The 20,517-nt window shown below is 35.9% G+C and overlaps 1 protein-coding gene across 5 annotated transcripts in view; it reads left to right on the forward strand.

Moving 5' to 3' along the window:
- The window catches only part of ATRNL1 (attractin like 1), a 441,394-nt gene that overhangs the window by 237,891 nt on the left and 182,986 nt on the right, over positions 1–20,517 (forward strand). The window lies entirely within an intron of this gene.

Here is a 20,517-nt window from a genome sequence, read left to right on the forward strand (position 1 = left end):
CGTTCTCATAAAAGAGATCTAGAATTTTCAGACAGTGATGTTTTCCCTTCTTGAAGCTTCTGATCTTGATGATTTTTGGAAAGAGCACTTCTCTAATGTACTATAATCTTGATTTTTGTTCTAAAGACAAGCTTTGGTCTACTTAATGATTTTTTCTTAGTATACTGGCACTATGAATGTTTAAATAACTTTATTTTCTTACTGTAGATCTACAGTGAATTCATATATGCTTTAAAAGTGACAGGTCACTAGCACTTATAATTTTCCTTCACTGAAATGATAATGTACTAATGCCAAGGTTTAGCTTGAACTGGTGCTACAAAGGAAAAGGTATATTACTGGTACTTGTTTCCTTTCAGAATTATTTTTTTTTATTCATATGAACATTGTTAAGAATTTTCTAAGGGCAAATTCTCATCTATTTCTTATTACTTGCAAAATATAGATGAAAGTTACTTTAAGCCACATTATTCAACTTAATAATATTTCATTTAAATTTGTCTCAATACTTTGATAGTTCTGTGCAAAGTTGTGTTGTGCTAGAATGTAGTAGTTCATTGATTTAATTTCTCATGTTAATGAGGTTGGTTTATTGATGTTTTTCAGAACAAGTACGAATGTACCCATTTCCAGATCTAGAGGATCTGGTCTGTTTTCTGTGATTGCTCTCCTAGGTTTTTGAAATATAATATTTTTAATGTAGTCTCTAGGCATCACTTGATAAAGAAAGCATTCTCATACAAAAAGTTTCTGGTTTTTCCAAGATTTATTTTCCTAATATTATCAAAAGTACCTCTAAGACTGTATGAAAGCTCAAATAAGCTGTTTGATAAATGCAACATAAACATGAATCAGCTTCTTCAGAAGAGCGAAGAAGAAAGACATACGTGGTAACTGGATTAGGTCTCTCAGAGGTTCATGGTTGGTTCTGAATCTTGGCTTTCCTTGAGTAAAACTAGAGAAACTTGTTTTTCTCTCATAACTGGAGTACAGTAGCATTATAAATTGTAAATGCTGAAGGAAATCTCCTTTATTTGCAGTCTGCTCTTGAACATCAGCTGCAGTTCATGTCAAATACAAGTTTTTGATAACACTCCATGCAATATTTTCCTTTAATCTAGCTCAGAAAACTTCTTTTTATATGTAGCATATTTTATAGGATTTTGCAATTAAGTGTTGCAAAGAAATTGTATGAGTAACACACAAGTAGAGGCAATCTATTGTTGAAAAGATTTCTGAAGTATCTGCTTTTAAAGCCCATTTGGCAGATGAGCTTTTCATCTCTTTCATCACTCTTTAACAGGAATGTTTGACTCTTTAGATGTTACCTTCAATATGGACCCAAACTACAGTAATAGAAAGATAACAAGAGCACAAACAAATACAGAAAAGCGTGCTGTTAAAAGCTGTGCATCCTTTTATTGTTTCTCCTGATTTTTTTTCCCCTGAGGGAGGGGGAACATTTCTATCCAGTTCTTGTGGTCTTTTAGTAATGAATTTTATCAGGCTGTTGAGGTAAGCCAATAATTTTTTTAAGATTTGTAGAACCCTTATGTATAGCTGAAAATTCAGAACTTTATCTTACTTTGCCTTCTGACTTTAATGCTTGGCTCAATTGGAACATTATTGATTCCAAATTGAACTTAGCATGGCCTCAATCCAATAGAAAGCAGCAGCAAGTTGTTTGCATTGTGAAGAGGGAATGTCTCAGTTTTCCCACTAATTTAGAAATTTTTCCTCCAGATTCTTTCCTAATTCATTCCTCATTCCGCAAATTATTTCTTACTTTCCGCTGCTCAGAGCACTGCCCAAATCTTGCTGAGCAATTTGAATTTAGGCTCTATCAGATGTACATGTAAGAGAATGTTACATTGTATATATATGAAAATGGATAAATAGATAGTGTCTTCAAAAATCCTTTAACTGATGTCTGTCAACACTGAATTAAACTCACCTTTCCCCGTATCTATTAGTCTTTCAATTTATTTAATTGAAATAATTTTTCCCTAAGTTAAGACCTTGAGTTTTGGTAATTTGTTCTTGGCTCATAACAAAATTTTGGTTCTTTTTTTTTTTTTTTTTGGTTTTCTTTACCTACATTGCTGTCTCTTAAGATATACTTTATCTCAGGTTTTTCAACTCTATATTTATGCTTTAACTCCTGGAGCTTCTCTTCTTCTCTCCTGCCTTCTGAAAGGGCAAGAGGCAGCAGATAGACTGTCTTACCTTATACCATCAAAGTTATTCACCTTCTGCATTGAGGGAAAATGGAAAGTATCGTTCTTTTGTTTTATAGTTGCAAAAAGATCAATGAAACTTTGAGCAGGAGAACATGAACAACCTCCTGCCTGGGATCCCTTGACACCTTCCACCACTCATCCCTCCCATGGATTTGTGACATTTTAAAAAAGGTTTTTAAGAAGGGCTGAAATAAGATAGTGGAACATTGCTGATCTCAGGGAGCTTGTTCCTTGGAAGGAATACTACAGAATATGATGAGATGATTTCCAAAGCATAATTCTTACAGCACTAGCTTTCTTGATAAAGCCCAAAACCGTAAGAAAACAAAAACAAAACAGAAGGCATTTGGAACATTCAAAACAGAGCAGGGTAACATTTACAGGTAAGCATGGAAGTTTATGCAGGAGTAGAAAAAGGGAACAATATATTTGTTTATCCAATAAAGGAGTTCCTAAGTATTGCAAGGGTTAGGAATAGCAAAGCATTTTTTTAGAAGAGTCCTACACCAAGTTAAAAGATCAGATATGTAGTCTAGGTTTTAATATCTCATCCTTCTTTTTCCTCCAAAGAATTACAAATCTTTCTACTAGTACCTTTCTCAGTAAAATTTTACTTTTTAGTTCACTGGATGAAAAACCAAAAGCTGTCATTTTCTCCCAAATGATTTGTTAGGCCTCTTGCATTTTATACCCTGAATTCACCCAAGAGCCCATTCATGAATCTTCAATCTAAGTTTTCCTCCTTTATACAAGAAAAGATATATCACCCAGATTTGCCAAATAAAACATATAAAGAGAATATTATTTTTCTCTGCATGTTTCATATCTAAAGTATTCATTCAACCTTCTACTGAGAATGGGTGAAAGAGAATCTGGTCATAGATCATTTTACTGAAAAGCTTGATAGGTTGCCTGCCAGTTTTGTAGTGGCTCAAAGGTTTTGTCTCATGAACTTCTTCTGATTGCAAGGTATCACACTGTAGATAAAATTTGCATCCAAATGATTTCTTTCTAATAGTGTGTTGAACTTTTCTTTTTGCTGACAGGATTACACTGAGGTCACTAACAAACTCAAACAGATGGGATTATAAACCACACAGCTTCTAGTGGAGTTATTTTAGCGAAGTATTTGCCCTTCCTAAGGTACACGAGTTGCTGCTCAGGTACCTTTTGTGCTATTGATTCAGTCAGAGGTTTAAAGAATTGCTACCTTTAATTCAAAAGCCTGTAATCACTCATGTACAAGAAGTACCTTCTACCCTCCACTCAGACACACAAAATATATGTGCCAGTGTGTCATGTGTTGTTATCTAGAATCATAGAAACGTGGAATTGTTTGAGTTGGGATGGAGCTTTAGAGGTCATCCAGTCCCACCCTCCTGCAATGAGCAACTTCAACCAGGACAGGTTGCTCAGAGCCCCGCCCAACTTGACCTTGAATGTTCCCAGGGATGGAGCATCTACAACCTCTGTCCAGGGGTTTACCACCCTCATTGTAAAAATCTTTTTCCTTCTATCTAGTTTGAAATATACATTTGTATATATTGGATCAGTCAATTAGTTAAAACGGAGTTTTACTTTTTTTCTTGGCTTTTTTATAAATATTTTAATTACACACTCGAAAGTGTGTATCTTTAAAGATGACTTAGATTCTTATTTCCTCATGTAATACACTATAAAGCTCTTGAGCAATGAGAAAGTAGTGCACAATTGCACATTTAGGTAAAAATGTTTGAAAGCATGGATTGTGTGTGTAAAGTGCTTGCCTAACTTTAAAGGTTAATATCATTTATATATAGCATCTCATTATACAGTCTGCTGTGCACCATTTGCCTGTCTGAAAGAATAGCATATACAAACATAAAAACGTGGAATTATAGAAAATGCTGGCTTTGTACAGTGTGTGGGTGCCACTCAACATACTGCTTCTTTTATTAAGTAAGCTTATGTTTGTTTAAAAAACCCTCCACCTTTCTAGCCTTGATTTTATTATCAAGGTAGTTTTATTCTCTTAAATATTCAAAAATTCTTACAAATAGACAAATGAAACTGAAGTAGACTACTTCTTAATAGCAGTAACAATTCATGTAATAGCTTTAGGCTCATTTCTATGGTAACTCTGATAAGAACAAGGAAGTTCAGTTATGTCGATAGTACTAATGAATGTAGAGAATATGTGAATTTCAGCCAGAGCTTTTTGCTTTCTATTCAAGTGACAATATTTTAAAGTATTCCTTTTAGAAAATACAATAATGGCTTTTGGTGTATATGATACTGTTTATGGAATGCAACACGTTTACTTTAGCAATATTAAAACACAGAGGATATTCTTGAACAATAACTGAAGGACCAAAAGTAAAACTGTGCGTTTCAGGGTGAGCAAGGAGCCAACAACAGATGATGTAAGGAAACCAGGAAATATTAGCATGCATAATTAAAGTACTGCAATGTGTAATAATATTCCTGTGTGTAGGTTTCTACAGGATTATATAGTTTATGTTTAAAGGTTGTTAAGCTCATAGGTAATTTTTCTTTTTTGGTAGCTTCTTGTCTGTTGCTTAGCAAATACCTTATACATCTGTATGTACTTACTCACAGGCTGTGTGAGTAATCCTACTGAAGTCAAAGGAGCTATTCATAGGACCAGAATCTCAACTTGTTATATTGCTTAGGCTTTTCTGAAATCAATAGAGCTATGACTGCTTATTTCAAATATGGATCTAGTTTTACTGAGGATAACTGGGGCATTTATTTTAGGCTGACGTTTTGTGCATTCTTTCCAACCTAAAATTTAGATTCCTCTCTGAATGAACCTTTCAAGCAATATGCCTGGTTAGCTGACACTAGATCTTGTCTCAGGACTCCCTCTGCAGTCAGTATAAAAGGCACTTCCAAATGACAATTTATCCTGCCCAATTTTCTCAGTGTTCACTTTTTATACTCTAATACTTGTGGGGACCTGACTTCTTGTTAACAATACAAGTAACCCATTGAGTCAAATCTCCTATACTGAGAGTTAATCTTCACTTTCTCTGCTTTAGTTTTGTAAAATTGAGATTGTATTTATAATACTGTCATTTCATAAAAGTAAGCATCTGATTAATTGTTATATTAGTACTGCTCATAACATGCTTGTTCTCTGCAAAGAGAAGTATTAAATGGTGCCAGTGACAGACTCGATATTATATTGAAAAAATTTGTGTTGGGGATTGAATTAAGCAAAGTTGATACAAAGTATTTGTGAAAGCTTGAAAACTGATTTTTTTCTTCATTCCACAAAAATTCAGAAGATAAAGAAGATAACAGACAGCAACAGATTTAAAAATGAAAATTGTGAGCTCTTTATTAAAAAAATAAATTAGGGAAAAGAAACTAAGTAGGTATTTTAATTATATGTACTTACAACCAGGAGAAGAAAATTGTTCGCTTTTTCTTAATACAATAACCAAAGTTCCTTCTTACATTTGCATAGTGGAGTTAGCCTGAAGATTCCCAAAAGGCAATAATCAAAACAAATTAGTTTCATTATATGTGGTTCCTGGGATATGCATAGAAGGAAGGCTGGACGTAGTTTTCACTGCTGATAAAGTACTTTAAAATTAATAGTTGTGGTATTTTGTTCAGTGGAATTTATTATCAAGGCTGAGCTTTCTAAATATGAATATAAAATACTTCTGGAGATAATGCAAATGTTATAATGGACGATATTAATTCCTACTCTCTGGTTAACTCTTGCAAGTGTACTGGGTTAAGTTTTCAAGCTAACAGGAAGGTAAAATTAAAGTCATTTTAGAGAAAGAGGGAACTGGCCCAAATGAAGACTGCCTGAGGCAAGTGGCCGCTTGCAGAGCCTGAGGGTGCTTTGAGCTACATGCTCTGAGAGTTTTCCATGGGACTGGTTGTAAACATAAGAGGATTAGGAGAAGTTTCAGCAAACTACCTGTCAGCAAAAACCAGCAGACAATGAGAAAGGCAGTCCCTAGTGGGACCCTGGGAAGAAGTCATATAACTTCTTTTGAATTTATGAAAAGTAATTTGAATTTGTTTCCACAGTGCTAAAGAAATGAGGATGGTGGATGTGTTCTTTGTAAATAAAGAGGATTGCACCAAAATAGATGATTCATTTCTGTCTCCTAACAAAAACAAAAGAGCAGGTGTTGAATATTGGCCCAAAGTGGTGAGACTCTTCTTTATGTTTGTATTTCCTCTGTCTTTGCAGCATAGTGTCATTTTTTGTCCCCTATTAAAACACAAACAAACCTTCCATTTCTCAAAGCCCTGTAAGAAAAGAACAGATTTAGCTGCAAACAACAAAATGTTGCAAAAACTCTGATCTGAAGAGAGAATGAAAAGGTTTGACAATTTACAGTAAGAGCTCTTCAAGAGAAAAATGCAAATACTCCTCTGTAGATCCTCCATAGCTTTTCTCAGAGTTTGCAGAAATTTTATTTGCACTGGTTTGGCCCAGGTGAGTCACCTGCAACAGGTGAAGCATAAAAGAAACTAAGTCTGAATTGTCCTTCCTCCAAAGGGCAGGGAAGTAACTCAAAGTCCAAGCCTGGAAGTCGTAGTTCCTCTCTATTATTGTGCTTCTCCTTTCTACCTCAAGTTCTGTTTATTTACAGTTGAATACTAATCATGTATTCTAGAAATTGCATTAAATCATGCAAGCAATAATTTTTATTCCTTGTAGTGTATGGAACATTTGATACTGCTTCCACAAACATCCATTTCCTTGCAATTATATATATTTTTGTTTGCTTGTTTGTTTCAGAGCTGATTTTTAGGTATATTTCTGTATGTGTGCAATTGAGTAGGAGTAAGGTGGGCTTCGTCTCATGCCTGAATCTATTCCAAAGTGTTTATATTTCACTTCGCTCAGTATGGATAGTACCTGCCTTCTAAAATAAGCACACTGACCTTTATATCTCTTAAAGTTAGTGTTGATAATATACAGAATTACTGTTTCTTTCTTTAAAAAAATTTTGAAGGCACTGAAGTTTTTCATATGTGGATGACCCCATGCTAAAGTTAGAGCTGTAATAATCAGTGCAAAGCAGATCCAATGATCAATGCAGCTGGAAATTAAATAACTTCACTAACTTATTTTTTCAGTGCCTGCACTATTAATTGGTTTACTCTGTCAGCAGAATGTGTTCTCTGCTGTGAGTGTCAGTGTCAGTGTTGTTGCTATGAACAAATTCTTTTGGGGACTTCTCTACTCTCTGTAGATATCTGTACACACAAATATTCCTTGGGGTCATCCCTCTTGAGCAAACACTGGCTGTGCAGTTCATCTGGGCACCTCCTAGGCTTCTCCCCCTTCTCTGGATAGAAGGAAATAGTAGCAGGAACAGGGTGACAAAATTTGCATAGTATACTTATTTCTGGAGGAACCTGCCAACACAAAGTACCTGTGAAATGTTAGGTTGGAAAAAAAAAAAGCCAGCAAACCCTCCCCCCCCAAAAAAAAACAAAAACAAAAAACACACAGTCAAATAGAACTTTATAAAAACCCACGGGGGTATGACACAGCCTACAGAAAGGTAGTTATTGTTTTTCAAGGGTATAATGTTTATCCTTCCTGGAGCTATATTTTTTTATTGCTCCAGCAGTTCACAAACAATAGTTGAGAATTAGTGTGACCTGATATAAACTAAGCTCATTACATTATTTTCAACAGATAATTAATAATTAACATATAACCTTTGGCTTTCCTTTTATCTTCAAGTATTGACAGAAGTTGCATAAAAACATACTATGTGTGGAAAAAATGCTTTGAAATGCAAAATTCAATTAAAATTAATGTAATGTTATTTTAGTACATTTGTATAGTAGCAAAAGTACTATAGGGAATATGAATATTTGAACAGATGATTATTTTTATCCATGCTGTTGAATTTTCACACAAGTAAATTCTGGAAAACAGAGTATAGTTTGATACTCTGGGATTCATTGGATTGAGTGCACCATGGCAGTTAAATTGTGACTTCAGTAAATTAGCCCAGACTGGTTTGCCAGCCAATTGACCCACATGCAATTAGCGAAACTGAAACCACAATGAATCCTCTATCTTGAGGTTATTTAGTTTTTTTTTCTGCTCCACATACATTTTGAAAATCCCAGTTAATTAGACTTATCATCGACTTAAATAGCTGTAGCTTCTTGTCTTTTGTATTTGTGCAGCCATGGTCAGGTAGGCAGGGAAATAGAATATCCCAGTAGGGAGAAATTCGAGTTTGGAAGTCAGTCCTTTCCTTTCTGGTGTTATAAGTGCCCTTTTGCAAATTGCTTCACTGCCTGGGCCGCCAGTTCCCCACCTGTAGGACACAATCAGTGTACAGGTTGTGTTGGTACACTTTTCATTAAAGATTCTATTGGTATTAATTGGGAGACTCTACTCTGATGGCTGTTTTGCTTTATTCCCCAGTAATCCTGTTTGTCCCTAGGCAGTTTATTTAGGTTTCTGTTCGTTTAGGCAGGAAAAAGGAGTGAAATGGATACTAGATCTCTCTCTTAATTTTTTTCTGGGTGTAGACACACAAACATGTGAAATACAGTCTGTTATTTTAATGTGTTATGTTACATACGTATTTCAGTATTTGCTAAAATACGTTATGAAAGAATGAAATATCTTGTGTGTATTTAATTTTCATCTTAATTAAATTATCAATCACCCATTTCTTAGGGTTTTATGCTTTCAGAATATGTTAATGATGCACAATACTGATTCTACTGCTTTTTGCCTACCATAATAACTTTATGCCTTCACAGAGTTAAGGAACAATATTTCCAAAACACTGGGAGTATCCATGTTACAAAAATACTGTAACTCAGCATGTGTGACCCACATGCAAGTATCAGACACAATGAATTTTGACTTAATACCTTAACAGCATCCAGTAATAATATTCCTGAACTTGTCCCTTTCTACATTCACATGGAAAGCAAGTCCACATTTTTAATGTTGTTAATAACTAAATCACCCATGCACAAAATGGCCACCTCTGACTACAGCATCCAGTGTGCTGTCAGCTACAGAAAACAATGAACATAAATCATGTCAGTGGAAAGGGAGGAACAGAAGAGCCAGAATTATAGTCACTGAGTTCCCAGAAACATCCCTCAACAAAGAGCTAAGCTGTTTGTAAGCACCTATGAGAAAAAAAGATTAAAAGCCTAGATTTTTTTTTATTAACCAAATCACACAGAAAGAATATACTTTTCTTCCAAGGTAGGATAAAAGTCCTTTTGAATGGAGGAGAAAACATCTGGTGCTTGTACAGCCATTATAAAGGCTATAAGAAGTCTACCACAGGATGCTTTAATAGGGAACGCAAGGAAGTATTGTCATGATTACATATCTGTGGAGTAGGTGCAAAACTGGTCAAAACCCCATAATCAGATGTTCATTATCAGTGAAATGAGGGATTTACTATGTGTGGACTGTAGTTACCTGCATTAGCTCCTTCAAAGCTTTGTCCTAGCTCCAGAGCCCATCAGTCGTTTTTAATGACCTAAGTCATGCAGTTGGAGATTACATCTATTAAATTTGCATACTAGGAGTGTGTTGCAAGCAGGATCAGGCTTCAAAACAGCCTTTAGAAATTGGAGGCAATATCTGTGCTGGTGAAAGAAAGTTTTTACCTGGTAGAAATGATCATCTTCACGGAAACAGCACTAAGAAAAAGCTGACTGTGCTACAATTCTTCAGAGCTGATCGATGGCTTAGAAAGGTTCCCAAGCTGAATATAAGTCAACAGCAATCTAGTTAGAAAAAAGGAATTTATTTCTGGCTTGCATATGTAACTCTAAGACATCTAATTCTTGAGCTTTACTAAGTATGGCCTTAACTGGACTTCATGGACAGTTTAGACACAACAGTTCAAAAAGTCTGTGGAACATTTGGAAATGTTCAGAGGAGAGAAGTGGGAAAGTGTGTCTGTTTATATTTGCATAGCATAAAAGATCATGGAGAGATGTGGTAACAGCCTTGAAGATGGGGAATGGAACCATGCATTTATCTGAATCTGTTGTAAAAAGGATGACAAGTGAAATGCCCATGTTGCAGCGAAGAACATTCAAGTGACACAATGAAAAAAAAATTATAATGATACTAGTAGTGTAGTTCTGCAATAGATAAGCTCAGAAATTCCAGACACTTTGTCAATGTAAGCCTTTAGGAGTGAGGTGGGCAAATACAGGACAGAAATTAGAACTGGATGTGCCATTGCAGGGTGGTGGGGATTCCCTCGGCAGTCTCTGTAGGTCTCTTTTTAACCTTATGTTTAAAAAACCCCACTTGAAGTCAGAGTATTTTATACATACCAGGGGCATTTTATTTGCTATAGAATCATAGAATGGGTTGGGTTGGGAGGGATCTCTAAAGATCGTCTAGTTTCAGCTCCTGCTGCCATGGGCAGGGAGGCTTTCCACTAGACCAGGGTGCTCCAAGCACTGTTCAACTTGGAGCACTTCCAAGGATGAGGCATCCAGAATTTCTCTTAGACTAAGGCTATATGATATGATATTGCAGCACCAAAAATCTGTAGTAATAGCACCTACACTTCCTCATTAAAGACTATTTCAAAATCTACATTAATTTGATACTTATACTTTCATTGCAAAACTGTGTCCCAAATGGCGATAAAGGCAAGTAATTATTCAGATATTCGGTTGTGTTTTATGCATCAAAAAGGCTTTTAAGGAGCGGCTTTCTTCTTTACAAATCTCACATGAATAAATGCAGCCTTTGAAGTTATTGATGTCATGTATCATGGTTAAACTTTACAAAATTTCAGATACTAGAAAATTAGGGTCAAAAATAGCCCCTTACCTTTTATGCCATTTAAGTTCATATCCATGATGCCCGTCCAAGTGACTGAGTCACCCTGGGCTTTGATTTTTTTTCATTTTTGACTTTTGATTTCATTAATTAGGCTGGATTTTGTGTTCTGCACCTGACATCCCTTTCATTGTGTAATTCTATTGGTTTCTCTGTAAGAGTGGCAGGCAAGGCAAGATAGCTTATTTGAGTTTAAAATTGAAAACCACTGAAAGTTGAGAAATTGAGCACGTTTTGTGTTGTTTTGCTTGGGTTTTTGTTTGTTTTGGGTTTTGTTTGTTTTTTTTTTGTTATACATATTTTTGCAATTATTCTGATTTTCCTTTAACTGAACCAGTCTCACCAGTATTTTAAAATACACATTTTTTGCAACAGCACTGTTTAGCATATGTACAGAATTCTTATGAAAGGTAGCTGCTGCATGTTTGTGAGTCATTCTTCTTTCCTATATCCTATGACAGATGATATCTATCCTACAGATGGAAAACACATTATACTTTCACTATTTTCAGAATGGCTTGTTGTTTTCTGACATTAAGCTAACATAATTTAAACATACTTTCATCCCTTATATAATCACCAATTTACATATAACCTTTGGCTTTCCTTTTATCTTGAATCATTGATAGAAAATTGCATCAAATCATACAATTTGAGCAAAAAATCTCTCAAATGCAAATTCTAATTAAAATTAATACTGTGATAATCTAGGTCACTTGTGTTCCTGAAATATAGTGTTTGGATATCACCAGTATTTGAATATGCTATTAGTTTTTCCATATTGTTTGTCCCTAAAAAGTGGTTTGGGGTAAAAATTTTGAATCAAGCACAGTGGGATGCAAAAGCTAAATCCTAACTTTATTTAATTGCTTTAAATTTTTTTATTGATTGAAATGTATGCAAATAGCAAATGAGTAAAACACCTACAATAGGCCTTTTATTTTGTTTTTTGTATATCTACTTACAAGACTGATGTTAACTGGCAATAATACTATGGTCTAGAAGCTATTACCAAACATTTTTTTTTTGACAAAGATATTTCTCTTCAGGCTGAAAAAATCTCACTTTTAGTGGAAGGTAAGCAGCTTCATTTAGGTTAAACTTTTTTTTTTTTATGGAAGAAGGAAGTAAATATCTATTTCTAACATAAAGAAATAAGGTGGTTTAGCCGGATTGCAAGCAAAAGAGGATATGAAGAAATACAGTCTATCATCTCAGCAGTAAATAGGTTTTTCTAGTAGTTGATACAGTCAAAAATTCCCTGTCAACCCATATGAAATTCACATTCATAGCTAAGACTTACAAAGGAGAGTTTATATCTGTCTATTTTGCTAGCATCCTGCTCAGGTCAGACTGACATTATTTTGAAAAGTTTCTGCTATCTTTGAGAGATCTTCCTCTAATCCATATATTTTGCAGGTGCTATTTCTGCTACCAAGTTGAGCATTGTATTCACTTTTTCATTGCATCCCAATTCTTACACTCTGTAAGTGCCCATTTACTGCTCAATTCTACAGCATCCCAGTACACTGATTCATAGTTTATGGGTCTCCTTACTCCAAGAGAAGGGAAATATTGTCTTGTTTGTGGGGGGTTTTTAAGTTCCTTTCTTGTTTGATTCTTACCAACATGAGCTGCAGGATATATATGTCTAAAAATACTGGCTTTGTTTTTCTCCCCGTAATACGGGGAGGCCTCAGGCAAGCAGCTGTAATGCAGTACTTTCATATTATTCTGCTCAGTGTCCTCCAGGTGGGAAAGTAGTGTAAGTGTTTACAAAATGTTTCTCTGATCAGAGATTCAGCTTCTTGTAGGCTTAGTCCCCCAGTGGGACTTGGCCCTCTGTTATCAGTTTTGGAAGCACTGAATTTCAAAAGCAGCATTCACTGGACTGCTCTGCACCAGTTGAAGTAGGTATTTGACACTGAAGTCTGTCAGACATGTTATTGGTGGTTCTAGGAAATCAATTGCCTTTTTTTCCATTTCACGTGAAAAACATTGACTTGTTCACATTTGTTTCTGTATGAAAACTTCCGCCTGATTTACTCAGGGCAGTATTTTCCCCACAGCTGATGTTAAGAGCTAGTTTTTTACCTTCTCATCAGTGCCCCCACATTACTGTTAAAAAAATAAGTTGCAATAAATATTTTCAGAATATAGGTAAACAGTCACTGAGCAAAGCATTAGTTATTGCCAGTGAGTTCTGCCTTGTGGGGTGAGCCTGTAACAGCACAAGCAGAAAGCATGTGCCTTTCTCTAGGTCACTGTAATATCATGGCACAAATGGGTAACAAGCAAATGAGGAACATGCAGGCGTAACTGCCTATATTTAATGCTTTTTCTACATGTTCTAGGAGGCAGACTAAAATTTTAAAGAGATAAAATTGCAAGAAGGGGAATCTTACAGCAGCTGTTACTGGATTTCCCATTGATTTAGTGGGGTTAAAACTTTTCCCTTTAAAATTATTTGAGCTGCTCTGCTCTAGATAGTGTTATGCCCCATCACTAAATTATATATGAGACTTCTAGCACTTGAAAAATGTTGAGCTACACAAGTGCCACAATACAGTTCAGTGTGCACGGTGACTTCATCTTGCAGCTGTTCTGTACCTGCCTCTGCTGTGCTTTGCATCAGGTGGGTGTGATTGCTTTGAAGAATCCAACACAGCTTGTAGTTCACACCATTCACAAATATTTAAGCAGGGAAAAAAACATAATCTAAAAATAAATTTTTTATTTTTGGAGGGCAAAAAGCAATTTTTTTAATTGTCTTTTTTGTATGATTGTCTTTGATTTTTGCACCTCAAAGTGCCATAAAATCAGCTTTTGATCTTCATACCTTCTTAAAACAATCTAGCAATTAAGTGAACAAAGGGAAAAGGTAGGAAAGTAAAATTGTTTATGAAAGTTAGCGAATCAAATGATAAGTAGGGCTTTATTGTCTGATGAAATTAGAGTAATGTTGTAGCTCAACAAAATTACACAGTGACACTTCCCTCCCCACCCCATGCTCACATTAAAGTTTGTCAAGTGGTGCTTATGTGCTTTTGATAATAATGAACAAAGTTCTGAAGTTTTGGAGAGTTTCATTCCCATTTTAGCTGTTGAGCATATTTAATACGCCTCATTAACGTACAGTTTCTTCTTCAAGATAAATGTTTGTTTAATCCTAAGTGAAGGTGCCTTTGATGTTGAATGGCTGCTGTGTGTGATAGCAAGGGAGTAACTTGTGCAAATTCAAGTACAATCATGTCTTGCAGCAGGTCATTGTTCTGTGTGTGTGAGGCCAGCATACTTAGTGCAAGTCTCTGAAGAGATTGTGTAGCTTGAAACACTGGGATCCACTGGTTAGATAAGGAACAATACATCTTCCTGATGTCTTAGGGAGTTTATAATCATAATTCTATTCAAAATGGAAACTCATCCTTAATTGAGTGGGGCTCTGTTTGGTTTTTATCTTGTAATAGAAGGAACATAATGCTAAAACCCCAGTTTTTTTAAGAATGGCACATCTTTCCATGATGTTGGTATGAAATGTCATTCTCCTAGAAGAAATATTTCTCTAGAAATACTGCTGTATTTGTATCATCATGATGTAAGAACACTAATTCTGTGTTTAGCAGTTCCACTTACTATTTTGTTACACAAGTATTCAAAGGCACACTCGATGTGCCACTTATTGGGAAAGCTTCCAGAAGAAAAGATTAGCTACGACAAAGCTTTTTCACAAGGAACCTCTCTGAGTAAATGACAAACTTGTACAGCTGTATTCATTTTCTTACACTGTTAGTCTCCGCCAGAAATACAGGAAGAGGTTCTAATAAGCGTATTTAATTAATCTTATATCTTTCTTTCCTTGTCCTCCTGATTTTGATTGTATAGCTGTTATCTTTGATTTCTCCCCTGTTCTCATTCCCTCTCCCGTCAGGTGCATCTGTTGCCCCTTTCTGTTATTCATCATTAGTTATCTTTTCTCTTTTGCTAGTACTTGAATGTGCTCTTATGAAACATATCTCAGCTGTGTTGTGTTTTTGTTAAAATTGGCACATCTAAAAGGTTAGGTCTCTGCCTTTTGGCTTTTATACTTGAACTCAATTGTCAAAATGATTTCTCTAGATTGATGACTCTAGAGAAAGCACTGCCTTTGCCTGAGTGCATTGCTGGTACACAATAATCATGAAAGATTAAACTGCTGCTTGACTGTCAAAATCACCATACAAAAGGTTTAAGAGGACAAAAGGGACAGTGCAACTTGGTGTAATGAAGAGAGGATGCAGCAGCATAATATTGTCTTCTACCAGGAGAACACTTGCCTTACTACCCATGATCAGTGCAGGAAGGGAAATGGGAAACTGAGGACTCTCGACCTCCTTAAATTTGGACATGAGCACTTAGGGCTCTCCTTACTGACAGGGATCAAAATAAGGGTTGAGTATGACCACAAGGAATGGTATTTCCATGTTTCATTTATGCTACACAGTTGGGCAAGCCATGGTTTTATTATCCACTCAAAAGGAGGGAACAAAAGGAAGTTCAAAAAAATTCCAATAGAAAGAGATTTACATCATGTGGGCGTGAAACTCTTATTTTATAACAGGTATGAATGGCTTAAAAGCACATACTATCAAAAAAGGCACCAGCCATAAAGTATCTGTCAATGCATTGGTAGAGGATTATACCTTTAATTCTCCAGAAATAGCTCTTTTGCTGGAAGCTTTTGGAATAATAGAAATAACTATTCAGATCCCCAAAAACTTATTCACATCTGACTTTTTTTTTTTTTTTCAATTTAAAAATATCTACAAGCTGCATTTTATTAATGTTTTTAATTTTAAAAATTGTCTCCTCATTAGAGGTACACATACAGTGGAATGTAAAGCAAAGCAGAAATTGAAGAAGAAGACTGTAATACATGGCTTAAATAAGAAGAAAAACCAAGTTGCAGCTTATTAAAATGAATTTCAGTAAGAGCTAGCAAGATTGTTTCTTTCAAGTCAATGCATTTTCTGGAGGAGTACAGGTGAATGAGAAAATGCAGAAAACTCTCATCCCATCATTTAATTTGATGTTAGGGGTGAATTTATAGTTTCTTCCCTCCATACTTTTCCCACTATTACTTGCTTCTGCGGCTTAAGCCACTTGAATGTTTAAATGTATCTGCCACTGCTGTGTCTCAGTGTCTGTCCTACACACAGGAAGTGTCTGTTTGCAAAAGAAAAGGTCAGCTGGGGCTGGCAGGAAGCTTACATTGCCCTCTGGAGTAGCAGGCCTTTGCACTGAGGCCTGAAACTTGATTTAACTTGGTTTAGATACCTAAAATTACAGCATAGGGATTCCCCTGTAATACAGAAAGTAGCATAAACTGGGGGCAGTATGTGATGCAAGTTGCTCACCAAACCTGCTTACCCTTTTATCTCTGTATATGCATTTATGGCTATGCCTTAAGCTAAAAAATGCCCAAACAATCCTCTACCTTCCAACATTTCACCCCTGAAAAAGACACCACAAGAGTGGACTGAGAAAAATACCAATGTGAAAAAGTACTCATGACTTGTGTCCCTGTAGGAGAAGCTCCTGAAGCTTGGTTCTTGGGGAGATTTCTTGGCTCTGTTAGCTGACATGGTAAATGAACTGCAATGTTCACTCTTTTACACCCTCACCGTTAAAACTTCCCCTGTTCCATAGATTCATTTGCTCTTCTTGGAAGAGATTATTAATATCCCAACCTAGGCTGTATCCTGAATTTAATACTGAATTTGATTCCACTTCACTGCATATTGTATCCAATAAATGTTCAATAGCTTAGGAGAGAGTCAGCTCCCCTTTCAAATTAGATTTGAAACTTGCCATTTGCTACTTTAACTCTATTAATATTTTTTCATCTTTTGTGTGTTTTCTTATCCTTTTAAAATGAATTTTGGGAGTGCAAGTCTGAAACCCAGCTTTATGTCAGGGGACTAAGCTCTGTGGCAAATTCTGCCACTGCAGAATAATTTTATTCAACAGTAGAACTAAAAATATCTGAATAGTTTTCTTAGGTAAATAGTTTCATTTTACTGTATACTGTAACCATATACTCTCTCCATATTTTATGTAATGGGTATGATTTATGTTGAATTTCATTGTAGATTACACAAAGAAATGAGCACTGATCCTGATTTAAGTAGGGATTGTTTTTGTGTCTTTGAGAACTTTTATCTGGCGATGCAGAGGTTCAGAATATTTCTACAATGCACCTTGGAAATCTATTTTTATTTTTTCACAGCATGGCTCTTTAAAAAAAGTGCAAATGAAAGTTACAGCAGGCATTTGAATACCTAAAGCAATATTTTGTGCTGTTCTGAATTGCTTTTGGCAGGCTTTTGTTTTGATTTTAAAACTTTAGAATGAAATTATGCATATTTATCAGATTTTTTGAAACTTTCAGATGTTTTGAGGTACTTAAGATTTTATGTTCAGTATTAATTGGTATTTTTCTTTTAGTACAGAGAAATAGACTTAATCAGCATCACATAATATTTTGGATAGTGTCCTTTAAAAATTAATAGTTTTGGATACACAATTTCCAAACCTCAAAAATTTACATCACCGATAACTGAACAATTGTTTGCCCTTAAAATGAGATGTATTAAAGGCAGCAAAGATATTTAGCCACAGTTTCCAGTGAATTTGTTTTGCACTCAGTGTTCATGTCCCTTTATTTAGTTTTTTTATCAATAACTGTACCAAGTTTATGTGAAGATTCATGCATAGTACTTCTGTCCAAAAGTAATTACATTAAACTTATGAAGTCCTGGCGATTTCAGGGAGAGTTGGACATGCCCTTTTATCTGGACTGATGTCCTCATCACCGTTCACATCCATACTGCACATACTTTAGATGGCAACACTGTAAGAGCAACACACTGACATAATTGCAAATGATTGTGTTATTCATTGTTGGGCAGGATGAAACCTGCTACAGTCCTCTGCATGCCTTCATTGAAGGGGAATGAAATGTCATCATCTGAATTTCATAAAACAAACCTTAGTAAGAGGGGTGGGAGTAACAACAACTCTTCCCAATATAAAAGTAGCTCATAGATTTGGGGTTTTGGGGTGTGGTGGTGGTTTTTTTTTCCTTTCAGGTGGTTAGAAAGGCACAAATGCTTTGTGCCCTTGCTACAAAGTTAACAAAGCATTATATTGCCACTTGGCCATCTGTTGGAATAAAATGGTTGTTATTTTCAGTGATGCTGCATTGATATTTTCCCCACCCCAACTTGCGATTTGCTCTTCCAGCATTGTATAAAGGGGCATTTTTTCCACTTTAGGTGAAAACTTGCTGAATTTCGTGTGCTTGTGGCTAAATACCCACTTTACCTGTTTGCTCACGGAGGGTGACAGATCCATTGTTGAATCCTCATAGAGGCAGCTCCTTTTTTTGCTCAGTTTTATGTCAAGCAAACCCACAGAGTTATTTTTTTCCATGAAACAGATTCTGTTCACTCCCAGCCAATTCTCTGAGGTGCTCTCTCACCTTTCCTCTGTCCCTCTCCACCTGGCATATGCTAATATGGCTGTGCCTGTGCTGCTGATGCTCTTTTAGTGGCCACAGCAGATACTCAGGTAACCTTACTTGCACCAGAATGACTCTGCAATTTGTTTAATTTTTAATTGGTATTGTTGTAAACATGTATAATTGCCTTTCATTTATGCATAGCACATTTCACATGTTTTGAGACAGAACAGCTTGCAGTACCTCTTGTTTTTGGAGACAGATAACACAGCATAGAGATTTTAGACACACAGTATGTCAGTTTATCCTTTAATATTGTTTCAGATCAGGAAAAAACAAGGATTAATATATTGCTGAAATCTGTATCTCTTGTGCTGGGTTTATTGCTTTTTCTGTTTTCTATAGTTGTGGTGATCAAAAACATGCTTTAAACATGCAAAAAGTACAAGATTATGAAGATTTTACCAAAGATAATAAAAGTTCTGTAAGAAAAGCCAATGTTTCCTCCTACTACCCACAAAGATGAAATACTGCAAATGGTCTATGCAGGAATTAAATTCACTTTGTTTGCAGTTCTGAGCTCCTTTGTTTTTTGAGGATTATACAAAGTGAACATATGTGGAATACTGCTACCAGCTTGCATTCTTTGATAAATCCAGACAGGCAGAAGAATGCTGGTGGCAGAAAGTGTAGTATAAGGGTATTTCTTATGGTTAAAACAAAATCTGTAAATTCTAGCCCTTTTGAGGAACAAATGTTAGGAAGATTAGAACACAAATTATTGGATGAATGTGTTAAATATCAAATGTTAATGCCAAATATACTTGGCAATAAATTAAAGGTTTCTGTTCTGTGATTTCCATGGATCTTCTGTAGTATACACATGTAGCAGAGAGAGAAGCAGAGAGATTTCCATTCATAATTAGGGTCGAAAAGTGGTCTTTTACCAGGAAACACCTGATTTGCATTGAAAGGCTTTTCTTATGGCAGCAGACTGTTGCAGCTGTCCTGTAGGCTCCTGCAGCACAGCGGTGACAGGGGTCAGGCTCTGTCAGCTTGGACCTTTGCTGCTGTGCAGACGTGAGCTGGTGTCATTACCCAGCCTGTCAGTGCCACTCTCCAGGGGGCTTCCTGTCACTCTGGGTGACCAGCTCTGGAATATCACTGCTGAGCTGAGAGGAAGTGTGAGCACTTCAAGGAATATTGGCTGCTGTGTGTCTTCAGAGAACCCTCTCACAAATTTTTAACTAGGTGAATAGGGTGATCTTTCTCTGTTCTCTGTCCGTCCAAAATTTTTAATCTATTGATGAATGTCACAATTACTGGGGAAAAAAAAAGGAGAAATAGCAAAGATAATGAACTTCAACAAATGTCAGGAAAATAAGTGGCTATTTAGAGGACTGAGTCCCATCCTATTTCTCCCATTGAGGGAGGGACCAGAACACAAAAACATGTGTTGTCTTTGGCAGTGACCAACAAACCACTCTGTGCAGAGATGCAATATCCCATCCCTGATACATCAGGACTCACAAAGAGAACCTGAGAGAATCTGATATCCTTATGAGTGAAGGAAGATGAACTGTCAGGGGAAAAAACCCACAAATCAAAACTTCATTAAATCTGCTTTAATGTAATTTATGTGTTATGTATTTTATTCTGTCCAAGTAGCAGGATCTTAATCATGTGGCTATTGTGACTTTTGATAGAATGGATGTTCCTGAAAATGGAAAACCAGGCCTTCTTTCCCCATTTTTAAAGTGTGTCTTACAACATGCATGGCAATGACTGAACTGTTTATAGGTTTTCACTTCCAGTAAGTAAGTAATGGGACAGAATCTTTTGGTTTTTTAACAGAGGTACTTTCCATTTGTGTGAACAAAAATTCTTAATCTGTTTTTAATGGAAATGCATGCTAATAATTTCATATTTTCACA

Source organism: Corvus kubaryi, unplaced genomic scaffold (genome assembly GCF_017639235.1).
Source record: "Corvus kubaryi isolate FWS band 111438036 unplaced genomic scaffold, C.kubaryi_AGA036_p1.0 138, whole genome shotgun sequence".
Classification (NCBI taxonomy): domain Eukaryota; kingdom Metazoa; phylum Chordata; class Aves; order Passeriformes; family Corvidae; genus Corvus; species Corvus kubaryi.